This window comes from Rhincodon typus, chromosome 18, assembly GCF_021869965.1.
Source record: "Rhincodon typus isolate 14 chromosome 18, sRhiTyp1.1, whole genome shotgun sequence".
Taxonomy (NCBI): domain Eukaryota; kingdom Metazoa; phylum Chordata; class Chondrichthyes; order Orectolobiformes; family Rhincodontidae; genus Rhincodon; species Rhincodon typus.
The window spans coordinates 35954667-35973516 of NC_063349.1; the positions used below are offsets into that span (position 1 = coordinate 35954667).

Consider the following 18850-nt stretch of genomic DNA (forward strand, 5'->3'; position numbering starts at 1 on the left):
CCATTTCATCTGTTGCCTAACCGATGTTTCAAAAAGTTGCAACAAGACTTTCCTACTCCTGTTTTCTACGCCCCGGCTAATGAAGACAAGCACCCCGTATGCTTTACCACCCTATGTACCTGTGCTGACACCTACTGAGATCTATGGACTTGTGCAATGTTGCTATTCAACTTCTATGCAGCCTCTAGTTCTAATTCTGTTTGTTTACCCCATTTCTGCAATTCCGTTATTCTATTTTCTACTGCATAAACTGTTTTAAAAGTATTCCATGGTATTTTGTAAATTATTAACTCTGGTGCTGCATTTCTAAATCTCAAAACCCTCTGTGTCTTTAATTCTGTTTCTAAGTGAATTCAAATACCTCGTATGTCAACACAAGTATAAAAAGTGTTGTTACTATGTGACTGCATCACCTAATAACTGACCTGGTGAGAATGAAAAAGGATCCCTCAGAAATCAAAAACAGCCCTTGAGAAAATCTATAGAGCCCTTGGGGAAGAAAAAAAATGACCCCTAGGTTTGAGCCCCAAATTGTTCACAATATTGAATTGTGGTCTTATCAATGTTTTTCAGAAACTTAGTGTTACGTCTCCTATTTCATATTTAAATCCCTTGTCGTAAAGTTCAATAGTCCATAAACTTTATTGACATCAGACACTACTTTTAATATTTTTTGAACCTGAGCAGTAAAATCTGTCTGTTCTTCCACCAAATATTTGCTTCCTCACTTTCATGGTGTTTAAAAAAGCTGCAACAGGGACGTTTTGATAAAGTAACACCTCAAAGGTTTTTGTGGGGAATAAAAGCTCATGGTGTAGGTGGTAGCTTATTGGTCTGGACAAAAGAGGTTGATGAGGTAATGTGCCACCAAGATCCTTCTGGGACTTTAACTGTTTAGAATTTTTATATACATCGCTTGGATGAAGGGATGGAAATTGTTGCCAAATTTGCTGATGACACGAAGGAAAATAAGTTGAGAAGAGGAAATGAGGCTACACAAAAATAAAGATAGATTAAGTAACAAGGCAATCATCTGGCAAAGAGTATGATGTTGGAAATTATCTATTTTGGCACAAAGAATAAAAAAAGCATATTATCTAAGTGGTAAGAGATTGCAGAGCTCTAAGAAACAGAAGGATCTGGGTGTTCTAGTTCATAAATCACAGAAAACTAGTATGAAGGTGCAGCAAGTAATTAAGAAAGATAAAAGAATGTTATCATTTATGTAAGGAGAATTGAATGCAAAAGTAGAGAGGTTATGCTTCAGTTATACAGGGCACTGGTGAGACCATGTCTGAGTACTGTATACAATATTGGTCACCTTACCTTAGGAATTTTTAAATGTGTTTAAGCAGTTCAGAGAAGGTTTACCAGACCGTCTCCACAGATGCTGCCAGACCTGCAGAGATTTTCCAGTAATTTCTGTTTTTGTTACCAGACTAATATCTGGAATGGCCAGGTGGTCTTATGAGGAAATGTTGAACAACCTAGGCCTGTATTCAGTGGCATTTAAATGAATAAATGCTGACCCAAATGTATAACATTCTGACAGGACAAATGTGAAGAGGATGTTCTTTCTTATGTGAGAATCTGGAACTAGGATTCACTACTTAAAAATAAGGAATCACCCAGTCTTTGGAACTCTATTCCCGAAAATACTTTGGAATCAGTTTTTGAATTCTTAAGGCAGAGATGGATAGATTCACAGTAAGCAAAGGGTTATCAGGTGGGTGCAGGAATGTGAATTTTGCCTATGGTCAAATCAGCCAGTTCTTATTAAATGACGACCAAGTAGCCTACTCCTGCTCCTTTTCGTACAACAATTGATCATCAATCTAATGCTTGACTTGCATAATATTTTAACAGAGGAATTTTTTTTTCAGAATAGTTTAACCAAGTCTTTAATGAATATAACATTGGCGTTTCAATTCAATAAGCCTTTCTGAATGCCATGATAAAGATGAGTAGGCAACTACATTATCAGATGTCTATTCAGCTATTTTTGTGGATTTATTTGCAGAGCACCTAACTTAAAAGTATTACATCACCAGTAAAGTAGATTGGAAAGTAGCCCCTTAACTCGCTCAAGACTTAAAACAAAGCCCATTGGAACTTTGAGATGATACTCTTGCATTGAGTTATCATCAAAAATCTAAGCTACTGTCTAAACAAACTGGAAATTATTTGGTTCCAATTACAGGTAGGGAGTTAATACCTCCATTGAAACTAATAGCTATGCTTAGGATTGTACATTGTACTTTCATTGCCGTCCAGCCGAAGGAATGCTTTTAAGAATGTAGTTTATGACATGTATCTTTTTAAATCCATTACATATTAGATTGCTATCTAATGTTTTCAATTAATTTGAATAGAGAGGTTTTGTGGTTTGAGGCAAGGTAAATTGTTTATCCATCATTATTGAGAATTTGATGATCAACCATAGGCTGTTTTAGCTACTTTGTCAACCAGGAGGCAGGATTAAACTGTGTTTGAAGGTGTTTGTGTTTGCAGTTATGTTTCTTTTGTCTTTGTTAGAAGATTTAGTCCAGGTTAGCAGAATTCAGTCTTCATGGAGCTTGTGTGGTCAGTTGAGTGTGGAAAACGTTGGTGCGTTTTAGCTCAGTGTAACAGTTGGGTTCTTTTTAATCATGCTGCAAAGTACTTTGTCACAGATTATTAAAATTAAAATTAGATGCCTATTTCATTGTACAATACTGATCTAGCATGAACAGAAAATTGATTGTACAAGAATGTTAATAGCTTTTGGTATTTGTAACTTGTTATTGTTTTTAACAGGTGAAGTGGAATTTTCCTTCATATTTCCTTCATGTTCCCTGGATGCTTCAGCAAGTTAATATAATGAGAAGCTGGGTTAGATGAAGAAGATTCATTGCCTGTGCTTAATTAGCTGATCTTATCCTTGATGGTGTCAGAGGTGATGCAGTTGCTCAAATTACTTCCGATAGACAGCGCAAATTAGTCCAGGTACCTCTTGCTGATCATTATTCATTGATATTTGCAGGAAGTATGAGTTAATAGACATGGAATAAGAACAGAATTCAGTTCAGTTGCCACCTATTTATGATCAAGTAACTTGCAGACACTGACTGAATAATGGCGCTTAGACAATATAATGTGGGTGCTGGTACCAATGTAACATAACTCAGAAAGGAATTGTTTCAGAGATAGTAGGAACTGCAGATGCTGGAGAATCTGAGATAACAAGGTGTAGAGCTGGATGAACACAGCAGGCCAAGCAGCATCAGAGGAGCAGGAAGGCTGACGTTTCGGGCCTAGACCCTCCTTCAGAAATGGGGGAGGGGAAGGGGGTTCTGAAATAAATAGGGAGAGAGGGGGAGGCAGATAGAAGATGGATAGAGGAGAAGATAGGTGGAGAGGAGACAGACCGGTCAAAGAGGCGGGGATGGAGCCAGTAAAGGTGAGTGTAGGTGGGGAGGGAGGGAGGAGATAGGTCAGTCCAGGGAGGACGGACAGGTCAAGGGGGCAGGATGAGGTTGGTCGGTAGGAGATGGGGGTGGGGCTTGAGGTGGGAGGAGGGGATACGTGGGAGGAAGGACAGGTTAGGGAGGCGGGGACGAGCTGGGCTGGTTTTGGGATGCGGTAGGGGGAGGGGAGATTTTGAAACTTGTGAAGTCCACATTGATACCATTGGGTTGCAGGGTTCCCAAGTGGAAAATGAGTTGCTGTTCCTGCAACCTTCAGGTAGCATCGTTGTGGCACTGTAGGAGGCCCAGGATGAACATGTCGTCTGCAGAATGGGAGGGAGAGTTGAAACGGTTCGTGACTGGGGGGTGCAGTTGTTTAGTGCGAACCGAGTGTAGATGTTCTGCAAAGTGGTCCCCAAGCCTCCGCTTGGTTTCTCCGATGTAGAGGAGGCCACAACGGGAACAGCAGATGCAGTATACCACATTAGCAGATGTGCAGGTGAACATCTGCTTGATGTGGAAAGTCTTCTTGGGGCCTGGGATGGGGGTGAGGGGGGAGGTGTAGGGGCAGGTGTAGCACTTCCTGCGGTTGCAGGGAAAAGTGCCGGGTGAGGTGGGGCTGGAGGAGAGTGTGGAGCGGACAAGGGAGTCACAGAGAGAGTGGTCCCTCCGGAAAGCAGATAAGGGTGGGGAGGGAAAGATGTCTTTGGTGGTGGGGTCGGATTGCAGATGGCGGAAGTGTTGGAGGATGATGCGTTGGATCCGGAGGTTGGTGGGGTGGTACGTGAGGACGAGGGGGATTCTGTTTTGGTTGTTATTGCGGGGAGGGGGTGTGAGGGATGAGTTGCGGGAGAAACGGTCAAGGGCGTTCTCGACCACTGAGGGGGGGCAGTTGCGGTCCTTGAAAAACGAGGACATCTGAGATGTACGGGAGTGGAATGCCTCATCCTGGGAGCAGATGCGGCAGAGGGGAAGGAACTGGGAATAGGGGATGGCATTTTTGCAGGAAGGTGAGTGGGAGGAGGTGTATTCTAGGTAGCTGTGGGAGTCGGTGGGCTTGAAATGGATATCGGTTTCTAGGTGGTTGCCGGAGATGGAGACAGAGAGGTCCAGGAAGGAGAGAGAGGTATTAGAGATGATCCAGGTGAACTTAAGGTTGGGGTGGAAGGTGTTGGTGAAGTGGGAGCACGAGGCGGCGACGATATAGTCATCAATGTAACAGAGGAAGGGGTGGGGTTTAGGGCCAGTGTAGGTACGGAAGAGGGATTGTTCCACATAACCTACAAAGAGGCAGGCATAGCTTGGGCCCATGCGGGTACCCATGGCCACCCACTTTGTCTGTAGGAAGTGGGAGGAATTGAAAGAGAAGTTGTTGAGGGTGAGGACGAGTTTGGCTAAGCGGATGAGGATGTCAGTGGAGGGGGACTGGTCGGGCCTGCGGGACAGGAAGAAGCGGAGGGCCTTTAGGCCATTTGTATGGGGAATGCAGGTGTATAGGGACTGGACGTCCATGGTAAAGATGAGGTGTTGGGGAGCAGGGAATTGGAAGTTCTGGAGGAGGTGGAGGGCGTGGGTGGTGTCACGGACGTAGGTAGGGAGTTCCTGGACCGAGGGGGAGAATATGGAGTGCAGATGGGTGGAGATACGTTCGGCGGGGCAGGAGCAGGTGAAGACAATGGGTCGACCAGGGCTGTCAGGTTTGTGGATTTTGGGAAAGAGATAGAAGCGGGCGGTGCGGGGTTGGGGAACGATGAGGTTGGAGGCTGTGGGTGGGAGGTCACCTGAAGTGATGAGGTTGTGGATGGTTTGGGAGATGATGGTTTGGTGGTCGGGGGTGGGGTCATGATCAAGGGGGCGGGAGGAGGAGGTGTCGGAGAGTTGGCGCCTGGCCTCGGCGATGTAGAGGTCAGTGCGCCATACTACAGCTGCGCCTCCCTTGTCTGCGGGTTTTATGGTGTGGTTGGGATTGGAGCGGAGGGCTGCACGTTCTGCGGGAGAGAGGTTGGAGTGGGTGAGAGGGGTGGAGAGGTTGAGGCGATTGATGTCACGACGGCAGTTGGAGATGAAGAGGTCAAGGGAGGGTAGGAGGCCTTGGGATGGTGACCAGGAGGAGGGTGTGTGTTGGAGGCGGGAGAAGGGGTCAGTAGAGGGAGGGTTAGGCTCACTGGTGAAGAAGTAAGCGCGGAGGTGGAGACGGCGGAAAAACTGCTCTATGTCCAAACGTGACTGGTATTTATTGATGTGTGGGTGGAGGGGGACAAAGGTGAGCCCTTTACTGAGGACTGACGTTCGACCTCAGTAAGGGGGAGGTCTGGGGGGATGGTGAAGACTCGGCAGGGCTGGGTGCTGCTGTCTCCTCTGGAGCTGCTGGCTGTAGAGGCGGTGGGCGGAGCAACGTCGGCGTCAGCTGTGGGCGGAGTTGCGTCGGTGGCAGTGGGCGAAGTTGCATCGGTGTCGGCGGTGGGCGGAGTTGCATTGGTGGTGGGCGGAGCACTGTCGGCGGTGGGCGGAGCGGGGTAGGAGGCGGCAGCAGCGGTGACGGTAGGTGCGTCCTCAGTGTCTCTGGTGTTGGCCTCGGAAATGGAGGCGATGGCATCAGCAGTGGTGTCGATGGCGTTCGCAAGCTTCAAAATCGCCCCTCCCCCTATCACATCCCAAAACCAGCCCAGCTTGTCCCCGCCTCCATAACCTGTCCTTCCTCCCACCTCAAGCCCCACCCCCATCTCCTACCTACTAACCTCATCCCGCCCCCTTGACCTGTCCGTCCTCCCTGGACTGATCTATCTCCTCCCTACCTCCCCACCTACACTCACCTTTACTGGCTCCATCCCCGCCTCTTTGACCGGTCTGTCTCCTCTCCACCTATCTTCTCCTCTATCCATCTTCTATCCGCCTCCCCCTCTCTCCCTATTTATTTCAGAACCCCCTTCCCCTCCCCCATTTCTGAAGGAAGGTCTAGGCCCAAAATGTCAGCCTTCCTGCTCCTCTGATGCTGCTTGGCCTGCTGTGTTCATCCAGCTCTACACCTTGTTATCTCAGAAAGGAATTGTCTTGGGTAAATTGGCATGGAGGCAAAAGAAAAAATACAAAAAAAGCTGTAACCCAAATTCAAATGAAAAATTCATTCCTATAAATAGTTGCTTCTGTTACTGTTTAAATAACTTAAAAGATTGGAATTTTATCCCACATTTATGTTAACTTGCAGTTTAAACTAACTGTGGATAGATAGCTACCTTTTGAAGGTGGCACTTGTCACAAAAATAAAAGCTTTCTTAAATATTTTCGTCGGCATCTCTACAGATAATGAAGCAATTTCATTACAGTTCCATTTATGGATCAGTGCTACACTGGATAAGAACGATGACAACACTGAAAATTCATGGAGGACAAACCAGGCAAAAAAAAAAGGGCATCTGATTATAAACTTTGGTTGGGCTCCTCTAGAAATAGCTTTGCACTATTGGTAAGTAGTTTCTAACAGTGGAACTGAGAGCTAATATAAGATAAAAGTTGGAGAAAACGGTTCTCTAATCTAACATAGGAAAGTTTAGGACTGGAAAATACCGTTCAGTCCATTGTTTTTTCACCAACATCTCTCAGCACAGATGTTCTGCAACTGTTCATAAACCTGATGGATATTTATTGGGATAACAAGGTGTAGAGCTGGATGAACACAGCAGGCGAAGCAGCATCAGAGGAGCAGGAAGGCTGATGTTTCGGGCCTAGACCCTTCTTCAGAAATCTTCAAAAATTCTTCAGAAAATATTTATTGGCCTGCTTTTCACTTCATCTAACTGTTCCTATTGTCGTATGTCTGAAAGATGATGTTGCAGATGAGAATCTATGTAGCTTTTCTCTGGATCTTTCTAGGTACAATTAAGTTGTGAAGTTGCAATAAAGATCATTTCTGTACTATCACAGCCAACATATGTGTTAATGAAATGTTGGGCTTTCACAGTGCATTCGCGTTGTAGAAAGACCAGCTGCACGTTAATTTAGACGCAGGCGACTCATCAACTAGATCCAGCTCAGTACAGCTAAGCTATAAGCTAAGTGCAGTTTTAGATTGGCTGGACTTTAGTAGATATTGAAGAAATGAGATGCTAAATGAGATGCTGAGAGCTAATATTAGATAAAAGTTGGAGAAAACGGTTCCCTAATCTAACATGGGAAAGTTTAGGACTGGAAAATACCGTTTAGTCCATTGTTTTTTCACCAACATCTCTCAGCACAGATGTTCTGCAACTGTTCATAAACCTGATGGTTCGCACTAAACAACTGCACCTCCCAGTCGCGAACCATTTCAACTCCCCCTCCCATTCCGCAGACGACATGTCCATCCTGGACCTCCTGCATTGCCACAATGATGCTACCCGAAGGTTGCAGGAGCAGCAGCTCATATTCCGCTCAGGAACCCTGCAGCCCAATGGTATTAATGTGGACTTCACAAGCTTCAAAATCACCCCTCCCCCTGCCACATCCCAAAAGCAGCCCAGCTCGTCCCCGCCTCCCTAACCTGTCCTTCCTCCCACATATCCCCTCCTCCCACCTCAAGCCCCACCCCCATCTCCTACCTACTAACCTCATCCCGCCCCCTTGACCTGTCCGTCCTCCCTGGACTGACCTATCTCCTCCCTACCTCCCCACCTACACTGACCTTTACTGGTTCCATCCCCGCCTGTTTGACCAGTCTGTCTCCTCTCCACCTATCTTCTCCTCTATCCATCTTCTATCCCCTCCCCCTCTCTCCCTATTTATCTCAGAACCCCCTTCACCTCCCCCATTTCTGAAGGAGGGTCTAGGCCTGAAACGTCAGCCTTCCTGCTCCTCTGATGCTGCTTGGCCTGCTGTGTTCATCCAGCTCTACACCTTGTTATCTCAGATTCTCCAGCATCTGCAGTTCCTACTATCTCTGCTAAACTGACCTATGCAGTTGTGCAATTAATAAAGCAATATGCAGCAGGAATTTGCTTTGCTAACCTACAATTTAAATGGTGTTGTTCATTTACTTTTAATTTATGTGTTAATAACAAATAGTAATACTGTGGATAGGGTCACTGTAACCAGAAATGCAATAAGGCCTAAATTGTGTTTTCTTTGCATGTAAATGAATGCTTGGAGTGTGATAAATAAAGTTGGTGAGCTGCAGGCATAAAGAACCACATGTGAACACAATGTCGTGGCAGTAGCAGAGACCTGCATGCAAACTATTTTGGACAGCTAAGGAAGGAGGGAAAGAAAGGAGGAGGGATGGGAGCATTAATTAAGGAAAATGTTAGTGCTAGAAAGAGGGTATATCCTAGACAGGTCAAGGGCAAAATATTTATTTAGAGTGAAGAAACAATAGGGGTATTATCACACTACTGGGTGTATTCTTTCGGCCACCAACTAGTGGAAAAGATATAGAGGAAGAAATTTCCAAGGAAATTAGTGAAGTGCAAAATTAGAGTAGTTATAATGGGGGCTTTCATTAACTTCATAAAGTCTAGGATATTATGACTGTAGTAGGCAGAGAGGTGGAAGAGTTCTTGAAGTGTTTTCAGGAGAATCTTCTAGATGATTCGGGCAAGTCAAGGTATGAGGTGTTGTTGGGATCTATTTCATGGGATTGAAGTGGGTCAAGAGGATCAACTTTTGGGAGAATTTATGGGATAGTGATCATGCTATCATAAATTTTAGGTTAGCAATAGAAAAGAACAAGAAGAAATTCAGAATAAAAATAATTCATTGGGCAGGGTCAACCTACAGGCAAGGTCAGAGCCCATGGAATAAAAATGAGAGTGACAGCATGGATACAAAGTTAGCTGAGCAATGTGAAGCCTTATGAGTGGGTGAATTTCAGTCTGGAGTAAGGCATACAGTTGTGGCCCCCAGCAGTTAGTCCCAGGGCCACAGCTTTTCTTGTTTGATATTAATGACCTAGATTTTGAGTGTGCAAGGCACTATTTCAAAATTTGAGGATAGCACAAAACTTGGAAGGATAGTGAACAGTGAGGAGAATAGTGATAGATGTCCAAAGGACATAGATACAGTTACTGCATAGCTGGACACATGACAGATGAATTTTAATGCAAAAATTCATAAAGTGACACATTTTAAAAGGAAGATCAAGGCGAGGAAATGGAAAATAAATAATACAATTCTAAGAGTTGCAAGAGCAGAAGGATCTGGGAGATATCTGCACAATCATTGAAGGTGACAGAGCAGAATGAGAAAGTGCCTCACAGGGCATGTCTGGGCTTTATAAATAGAGGCATAGAGGACAGAAGCAAGGAAGTTATGGTGAACTTGTACAATCTTGCCAGGAGTATTGATCCAGAAAATCTGATCAGGTTGGGAAATTCTATTTCCAATCTTTTTAAAATAATTATTTTTATTCAGTCATGCAGTGTGACCATCACTTGTTGGCTAGCACTTATTAGAATCATAGAATCCTGACAGTGTAGAAAGAGGCCATTTTGCCTATTGAGTCTGCACCAACCCTCTGAAGATTATCCCACCCAGACCCTGTAATTCTGCATTTACCTTGGCTAACCCACCTAGCCTGCATTCTCCTGGACACTACAGACAATTTGGCAAGGCCAATCCACCTAACTTCCATATCTTTGCACTGTGGGAGAAAAGACACGCAGACATGGGGAGAACGTACAAACTCCACACAGTCACCTTGGAAGGCTGGAGTCAAACCTGGGTCCATAGCTCTGTAAAGCAGCAATGCTAACCACTGAGCCACTGTGCTGCCCCAATTATAAAGTACTTCATACTTACTTAATATCAGCAGCTGGTTTTTGAACTTGCTACGCATGTGTACAGAGCATTGGGGAACTAATGCTCTGCCACCAAACCATTCAACCTTGCTTGCAACCTTTATTGTCCATCTCTATTTGCCCTGGAGAAGGTGGTGGTGAGCAGCCTTCTTGAACTATTGTAGTCCTTGGGCTGTAGGGAATATCCACAGTGCTGTTTGGAAGGGAGTTCCATGGTGAAGGAGCAACAATATAATTCCCAGTCAAGAAGGGGAACTTTGTAGGTGCAGGTATCCTGATGAATCTGCTGCCCTTATCCTTTCAACAGTAAAGGTTGAGAGTTTTGAAATTGCAGAAATGCGTTAAAGCTCCTTTGAAGCAATGTACCTTCTGCCACAATGCGTCATTGGTGAAGAGTGTGAATGTGGAAGGTGGTGGATGTGGTGCCAGTAAAGTGGGCTGCTTTGTCCTGGATGGTATCAAATATCTTGTGTGTTTTTAGAGCTGCACTCATCCAGGTACGTGGAGAGTTTTCTATTGAACTGCTGACTTGTACCTTGTCAATTTTGGCCAGGCGTTGAGGAGGCAGGAAGTGAGTTATCCACCGTAGAATTCTAAGTCTCTGATTTGTTTTTGTAGCCATAGTATTTGTAGATTTAAATGCGGAATTTCTAATAAAGGAATAAATGCAAAATGAAACCTTTCCCTGTCCCCTCTGCTTTTGGTATTTACGTTGCATTGGTGGATTCTGAGACCAGTGGTGACAGTGAAGCAACATGCACCAGATTTCCTATGCACATCCAACCGAAAAGTAAGGCAGAGCTTTGGTTTAGTAGCTCATCCAAAAAAAGTATCTTCAACAGTGCTGCATTCACTCAGTACTATGTTGTATTGTTTGCCTCGATTATATTCTCAAATCTCTGGACTGGGACTTGATACCAAAAGCTTCTGACTCAGAGGCCAGATCACTTCCACTAAGCCAAACACTTTTTCTCTTGCTTTAAAGGTACTTTTCCTTCTGGCTGTAGACTTATCATAGTGTTAGCATATAAATACCTGCAACGTCAAAATTAATATGTTGAAGATTTATTAAAATCGGCCATCCAATGAATAAAAAGCTTTCTGTTACAGGCTGATACATTGCCTCTAGAGGCAGTGGTGAAATTAATTGTTGACATACTTGTCATTGTTCCTGGAGTTATATGGTATGCTACTTTCAGAGTATAGTGCTGCTTTTGGAGATGGTGCTCTAATATAGTGGAATATGATGTAGTAGACAGCATTGCAAAAAATAAAGTTTAAAGTACAGCATATCAGAAATGTTAGCTTGAATTTATAAATCTGGTTTAATCTTTGGAAAGCCGTTAAATTATGTCCCATAATAGCACTGTGTCATGCAGTGAAACAGTTGTAATGATCCATCCTCTTTGAAGGAAATCTTCCATAAACCAAATGAGATTATTTCTTAGCCATAGAACATCCTGTAGTCAGTGCCCAGCCCACCTCAAAAATACATGTAATAATTTCATAAGACCCTGTTTCACAAAATATTGTTTTTGGCACTGCAAGTGCATTAAGTGTACGACTAAGCTATGCACCAAGATAGTCTTAGATCTGATCTCTAGTCTGTGCTGAGTTACTTAAACTGAATCAGTAGAGCATAGCAGGAACTTTTGGCAAGATTTTCACTACTGAGGCAGGTAGCTCAAGTTGGGTAATTTTCATGGTAGAACCATCTTGATATGAAGGCTCCCACTGGTCCCTGTCTTTGCTCCTAAGTGGCAAAGGTGAGATCGAGTTGGGCTGCTGATTCTATAAGCAGATCCTAGATAGCCACGGGGGCAAGCTGAGGTGGCTTGTTTGGAAGATCCACCTCGATTTGATACTTTTTCCCACTTCGTATAGAAGCTGTTAGGGTTTTTAGCCCTCATGCATCCACCACCCACTCATCATGTCCTCTCCATGCCAACGAATGTTGTCCTCCCACCCCCAAAATTCCTGTGCCAACTCACTGCCATGCCACAACATTCTTTCAAGGTTTGATAGGGTAGATGCAGAAAGGCTGTTTCCCCAGATTGGAGTGTCTGGAACCAAAAGGCATAGTCTCAGATTAAGAGTTAGATTGTTTTAAACAGAGATGAGGATCTTTTTCGTTCAGAATGTGATGAATTGTTGGGATTCTCTACTCCATACAGCTGTTATTGTTCAATCATTGAATATTTTCAAGACCGAGATCAATAGATTTCTAGATGTTAAAGATATCAAGGGATATTGAGATAGTGTGGCAAAACAGCTTTATGACAGATCTGCTACGATTTAGTTGAAAAGTAGAGCAGGCTTGATGGGCCAAATGGCCTACTTCTGCTCCTATGTTCAATTAATCTTCGCAAAAATCCTGGTTGCTTAGTGAATAGTATTACAGACCTGGGAACAGGGCATGCTACAATGTTCCTAATTGTTAAGGCTATGTAGTGTTATAAAAGGAACATTGAATCTCATCTTTAACAGCAAAAGGTAAATCTCAAAAGTATTTTCATGAATATTTTTACTAAGTAGAAGAGAGAGAGAGAGAACTATTAACATAGCTTGTGGATGAACATAATGCTGCAACCTCTTTTTGATAGGTGAGAATTAATAAATTGTTGTGGATTCAGAAATGATTTACCTGGATGTTCTGGGACTGGAGGAATTGAGTTAGAAGGATGGGCTGAATCAACTGGGACAATTTTCACTGCAGCATAGGAGGTTGAGGGGCGACCTTATAGAAGTTAATAAAATCATGAGGGGCAGAAATAAGGTGAATAGCAAAGGTCTTTCCCTACAGTGGAGGAGTTCAAAACAAGGGGACATATTTTTACAGTGAGAGGAGCAAGATTTAAAAAGCACCTGAGGGGCAACTTTTTCACATAGCGGGTGGTTCATATGTGGAATGAACTGCCAGAGGAAGTGGTAGATGCAGGTACAGTTACAACGTGATTAAGATTTGGGTGGCAGTTCCTGATGAACAACTGAGGCCTGGTGCTGATGATGTCCACCCTGAGCTACGTTTCTTGCTATCACTTTCCATTGTCTAGATGTGAAGTGTTACTAGAAAATTGCTGGGCTAACAGCCAGAGTGGGCAGTAATTATCAGGCTGATGTCCGAAAGAGCAGGATTTACGTTTGTTGGATGTTAGGACATTGAAGGATCAAATACATGTAGCAGCCATCTGCAAATCCCAGCTACATTTAATTTTCAATCATTTCATCACCCGTTTGCTAAATGCATACTGAGCAAAAGTGCATAGGTGTCCGATTATGGTGAAAGCGATTTGTCATTGGTGCTTGTGGGTTGAACATTTGGCATCTTAATGATGCTGAAGTTAACAGCAGTGACATTAAATAAGGCCAATCCTGGCCAAAGGCAAAACTTATTAGCCCAATTTCCAAGGGTGCTGTGAGACCGCACGTCATTGCTTCATCATCTGTCAAGTTTAACAATGGTCTGTACTGAATGCAATGAGAAGTTGAGCGGTTGTTGTGAGTCTGAGGTGAGGAAGAGTCTGGGAATACTGCAGGCACTCCCTCTATGATGACTGTTCACTCAGCTAGAGTTACGCCTTCACCAAGCTTCTGCACATGCTGAGGCTGAATGTGGATGAATGATAGTTACTTGTTCCTTGTAATCGGGATGACTGTATGGAGAAGTTAATGCAGCCTTCATTTGCATGGTATGCCAATGATTATAATAAGATCAGAAGTGGGAATGTTTGCTGATGGATTGCACAATGCTCAGAACCGTTCGCGACTCCTCAGATACTTAAGCAGTCCATGTCCAAATGCAACAAGATCTGGACAATATCCAGGCTTGTGCTGACAAGTGTCATGTGACATTCATGCCATACAAATGCCAGGCTATGACCATCACCAATAAGAGACAATCCAATCCCCACCCCTTGACATTCAATAGTGTTACCATCACTGAATACCCCAATATCAACATCCTGGGGATTATCATTGACCAGAAACTCAACTATAGTCGTCACATAAACACAGTGGCCACCAGAGCAGGTCAGAAACTACGAATGCTGCGGTGAGTAACTCACCTCCTGACTCCTCAAAGCCTGTCCACCATCTACAAGGCACAAGTCAGGAGTGTGATAGAATACCCATCACTTGCTTGGATGAGTGCAGCCCCAACAACACTCAGGAAGCTTGACACCATCCAGAACAAAGCAGCCTACTTGATTGGCTCTACATCCACAAGCATCCATTCCCTCCATCGCTGATGCTCAGTAGCAGCAGTGTGTACTGTCTACAAGATGCACTAGAGAACTTCGCTAAAGATCTTCAGACAGCACCTTCCAAACCCACCAACACTTCCATCTAGAAAGACAGCAGACATATGGGAATGCCACCACCTCCAAGTTCCCCTCCAAGCTACTCACCATCCTGACTTGGAAATATATCACTGTTCCTTTACTGTCGCTGGATCAAAATCCTGGAATTCCCTCCCTAGTGGCATTGTGGGCCAACTTACAGCAGGTGGACTGCAGCGGTTCAAGAAAGCAGCTCACCACCACCTTTTCAAGGGCAACTAGGGTTGGGCAATAAATGCTGGCCAGCCAGCGATGCCCACATCCCACAAATGAATAGAAAATAAAAGTCACTTCTGAAATCTAAGAACCTCTTTCGCTCCTTCAGTTCCCATGTCGATCATTTTCACGGAAAGTGCTGCACCCTGCTTTTGATGGGATGCTGTTCACTGTGGCTGACTTCGTAACAAGATGAAGGCAGATGCACGAAGACCAGGGCTGATGGCAAGCTGAGGAGCAGCAGCAAGCTGCCATGGGGGTTGATGTACACCCAACTTGGAGAGAGGTCACAACCGCAGGGCCTCTCAGGATGTGTGGGGTCCGCAGGAGGCTCAAGAGTTTTCTGGCCCAGAGTCAGTTTCCTGGGAAGGAGCAAGATGCAGTATTGTGGCTCAGTATGTCCCAGGATACTGTGAGGGAACTGTGCTGAATACTGGAGCAGTACCTGACCGCTGCAGGGGTGGGAAGCCACCCTCTCTTGGTGTACTCGACTTGTATACTTCTTCCAGGGAGTAATGAATGACTTGTGTGGGTTCTTTCAGTTATGCATCCGGACAGTGACAGAGTCAAAAACTATGCAAGATCACACCAGTTCATTTAATTTCTTCATGATGAGGTCAGTGCTACAGCCCAGGTAGTAGGATTCAGGAGCATAGCTGGCTTCCTTCAGGTGCAGGGTGCCACTGTCCATGCAAGCGTTGCACACAGAGGTTTGTATCACAACTAAATGGAATTCATCAACTACAAGGCGTTCCAATTAATGTTCAGATATCTGTAATCATTGTTGCCACTCCTGGAGGTGTTTACCCCCTACCCTGGTAGCTGTGATGGTACCTATGTCCTGGAGATTTCTCATGTACCAGTGCATTTGAGGGTCCAGCTGCCTCTCAAAGCTGGCTACTAAGGGGCAAGGGCTACCCACAGTGACCATGGCTCATGACACCATTATGCAACACCCTTATTGATGTGGAGTGCCAGATATAATGCCACCCATGCCTTGACCAGAGCAGACAATAGGGCTGTTGAAGTTGAGGTTCTGCTGCTTGGACTAGTTTGATGGGGGCCATCCAGAATAGTCTGGACAGAGTGTTCCACATCATCCTGACGTGCTGTGCTGTGAATAATTGGAGCAGGAAATTAAGCGATGTGCTGAGAAATGTAGCAAGTGGCAGCAGTCTTTTAAGAAGGAGGACAAGGACATTGAGGCAGAGGAAGCTCTCCTTGTGCATGACAGAGCTCAGCTGCACTGTATGGCTTATAGTGCTCAGAACCTCATTGACTCCCATGTCCAACAGATAATAGCTGAGTGCCGTAGACTCACATAGACTGTAAAATTTTCATTGGTCTTGATGCCAGAATCTAGTATGCATTGTTGAACTGCAGTCTCTACTGGTTTGTTTGTATTTGTCCTTGCTGTCTGCAAATAAAAGCTCATGTTTGGATTTGACTGCTCGCTTTCCTGTATGTGATGTGCCCCACTGGACAATGACAGGTCACAGATCTGCAGTGGCTGTTGGGAACAGGATAGTGCTGACTTAGATGGTATTCACATGGGATGTACCTATGGACAGATAAAAATGTAAATTATGTAGTTCTAGGGTGAGAGAATAAGTTCGTTTTTGCGAGGAAGCATCAGCCATAACAGTTATGTGCTTTGGACAGCATAGCTTTATGGCTATTCTGTCAAAACATTGCCAGCGAGGGACAATGCCAGATTACCCGTGCTTGTCTGAGTGTGCTGCAGCCTTTCAAAGATGACATGGACGCAAGGAATATCAGACTTATAGCAGATAAATGGCAAATTGTTCCAGGAACAGTGAATTCTAAGATGGGGTCAGAACTGGACAAGAAGGATGCCAAATGATTGGGGTAGGTATTTAATCAGTTGGGTTTGGTAAGATATAGCAAGAAAAATAGTTAGGCTTCATGTCAGAAATCTGTCAGAAAAAAACCTGGATGCAACTCAGATCAAAAAAACGCAAGATTCAGCCCCTTGTTTTGAAACTAAAACATGATACAGACATGTGTTATTCATTCCTTAAGATAGTATTAAGTGCAGTGTTTATCTGTAATAGGAGTTGTTTAATGATTACGCCAGATACATAGTTGACTTTTTAAAAAAAATTTGATTTTTTTTAATGACTCAGTGGATTAACATCTATTTTGAAAATAAACTTGAAATGATTAGAATGAGCATTTATTTTCTCTTTCCCCCACTGCCCCGAGAGTGAGAATAAAACAAAATCATTTTCGTATGATAGCTGTTTTAGCTGAATAAGTTTTCCTCAGCTATTTTGACTTAAAGTAATCTTCAAGTTGGCATAGTGCCGCAAAACTGTGGTTTGGGGTTCCTGTACCACAAAAGTCTATAATCAGAGCTGCTCTTCAATGGGAAACTCTGGGCTACTCAAGAAATATTTGAGTAGCTAGCAGCTGGAGTAAAACACTCTAATCCTTTTCCCTGAGCAATAAAAAGAAATCCTGTTTACCTGAGAAATAAAGTCTGCCACAGTGAAATCTGTATTGAGCTGTCTGGTGGTGAAACATAAAAAGATTATAAATTATGTGTTTTGTAAAGATTTTAATGACAATCACATAAACTCTTATAAATGCATATCATTCATACTTGTTTCTTCTGGCTTTCCTCTCACTTCATGATTAAAGCTCAGATATATTTTTTCAGTAACTCTGTGATGGGTGTCTTCATTTAGTTAAAACCTATCGTGACCTTTGAATTATCTGATTTTGTTAGCTAATATTTGTGGCCATCTGGTTTAAATTTGGTGTTGTATGAGTCATTTTACTTTGATTTAGTCCCCCTTTTATTCTATAGAATGAGGTCTCAGGAAAACATTTTGTAATTGCAATTCATTATGTGTTTTTAAAAAGCAGTCTGGACATTTGAACATACTTAACATAAAATAAGTTTGTGTGGAAATATTTAAGAATACACAAATTGCTATGTGGATATTAGGATACTGGTTTCTGGAAAATAAAAATTACATTCTTCGCAGTGAAGTATTTGACTTCTTCCCATCATGTCTTCCCTTTGACAAAGTTAAAGTTTGGGGGAGTAGCTTCCGTTTCCAGGAGAGGAAGGATGAGTGATCTTATAGGAAATGATACACAGTATTTTTGGCATTCAGTGTGCAAACAGGCAGATTATGCAATTTTTTCACGAAGCTTTTTTCAAAACCAACATGAACTGCTGCATTCAAAATAATGGTTGTGGCCAACTTTGTGAAGATTTTTGATTTCTTACAACACACTACATTCTTTAGAAATCTTTTTAAATTCAACATTACATATAGAACAATGTCTGACTGGTTTTACTTGATGACTAATTGGTTTATGTGGTACTGAGTCACCTAGACCAAGAACGTCCGTTCTGTCTCTGGATTGTGCTGAATGCTCTGACATTAGTGGTGGCAGTAATTAAACAGTAATTATTCTTATTTAGGGAAAGGAAAAATCAACCACACTTTCTGCTCCTGATTACTACCTATAAAGGATGTCCAGACATCATTAGATGATGACATTAGTTTTTACTGGGAAATTTCCCTTGATTTTACAACCCTGGAAATGTAATATGTAGGTGCTTGCTGGTATCTAAGGATTGCTATGCGCATGGATAGACACCTTAGAGGATAGTTGCCGCCATCCTGAGGAAAGTGAGAGAAATGTGTCATGAAGTACTGCAACTATGTATTCCCTGATCAGAAACATTCATTCACACTTACACGTTTGGGCTGAACTTGTATAGTATCTTCTTACTACATCCAAATAACTCAGAGAAGTCTATTCTGGACGAAGCTCCACTTCCATAGTACCTTATTTTCTGTAACCTCCATTGGCTTCCTAACTATCAGTACTTTGAATTTAAGACCAGCTTTTATTTATTTAGTACCATTAATGTAATTGAAACATTCAACAGCAGTTCACAAGAGCATTAAAGAAAATTTGATTCTGATCCACATGAGATAGCGAGGCTATTGAGCAAAAGCTTGGTCAATGAGCTAAATCTTGAGTTTCTGAAAGTAGAGAAGGGAGGTGGAGAAATTTGGAGAAGGAATTCCAGAGTTTA

At 43.3% G+C, this 18850-nt stretch overlaps 1 protein-coding gene across 8 annotated transcripts in view; it reads left to right on the forward strand.

The window, feature by feature from the left end:
* Positions 1–18850, forward strand: part of LOC109928364 (small integral membrane protein 29-like) — an 83997-nt gene that overhangs the window by 21121 nt on the left and 44026 nt on the right. The window contains exon 1 of one of the 8 annotated variants that reach the window (XM_048607858.1): positions 6747–6909. The exons of the other annotated variants lie outside the window; for them this stretch is intronic. The gene's annotated coding sequence lies outside the window, so the exon portion shown is untranslated. Of the gene's footprint in view, positions 1–6746; positions 6910–18850 lie in introns of those variants that run through there. 8 annotated transcript variants of the gene reach the window in all.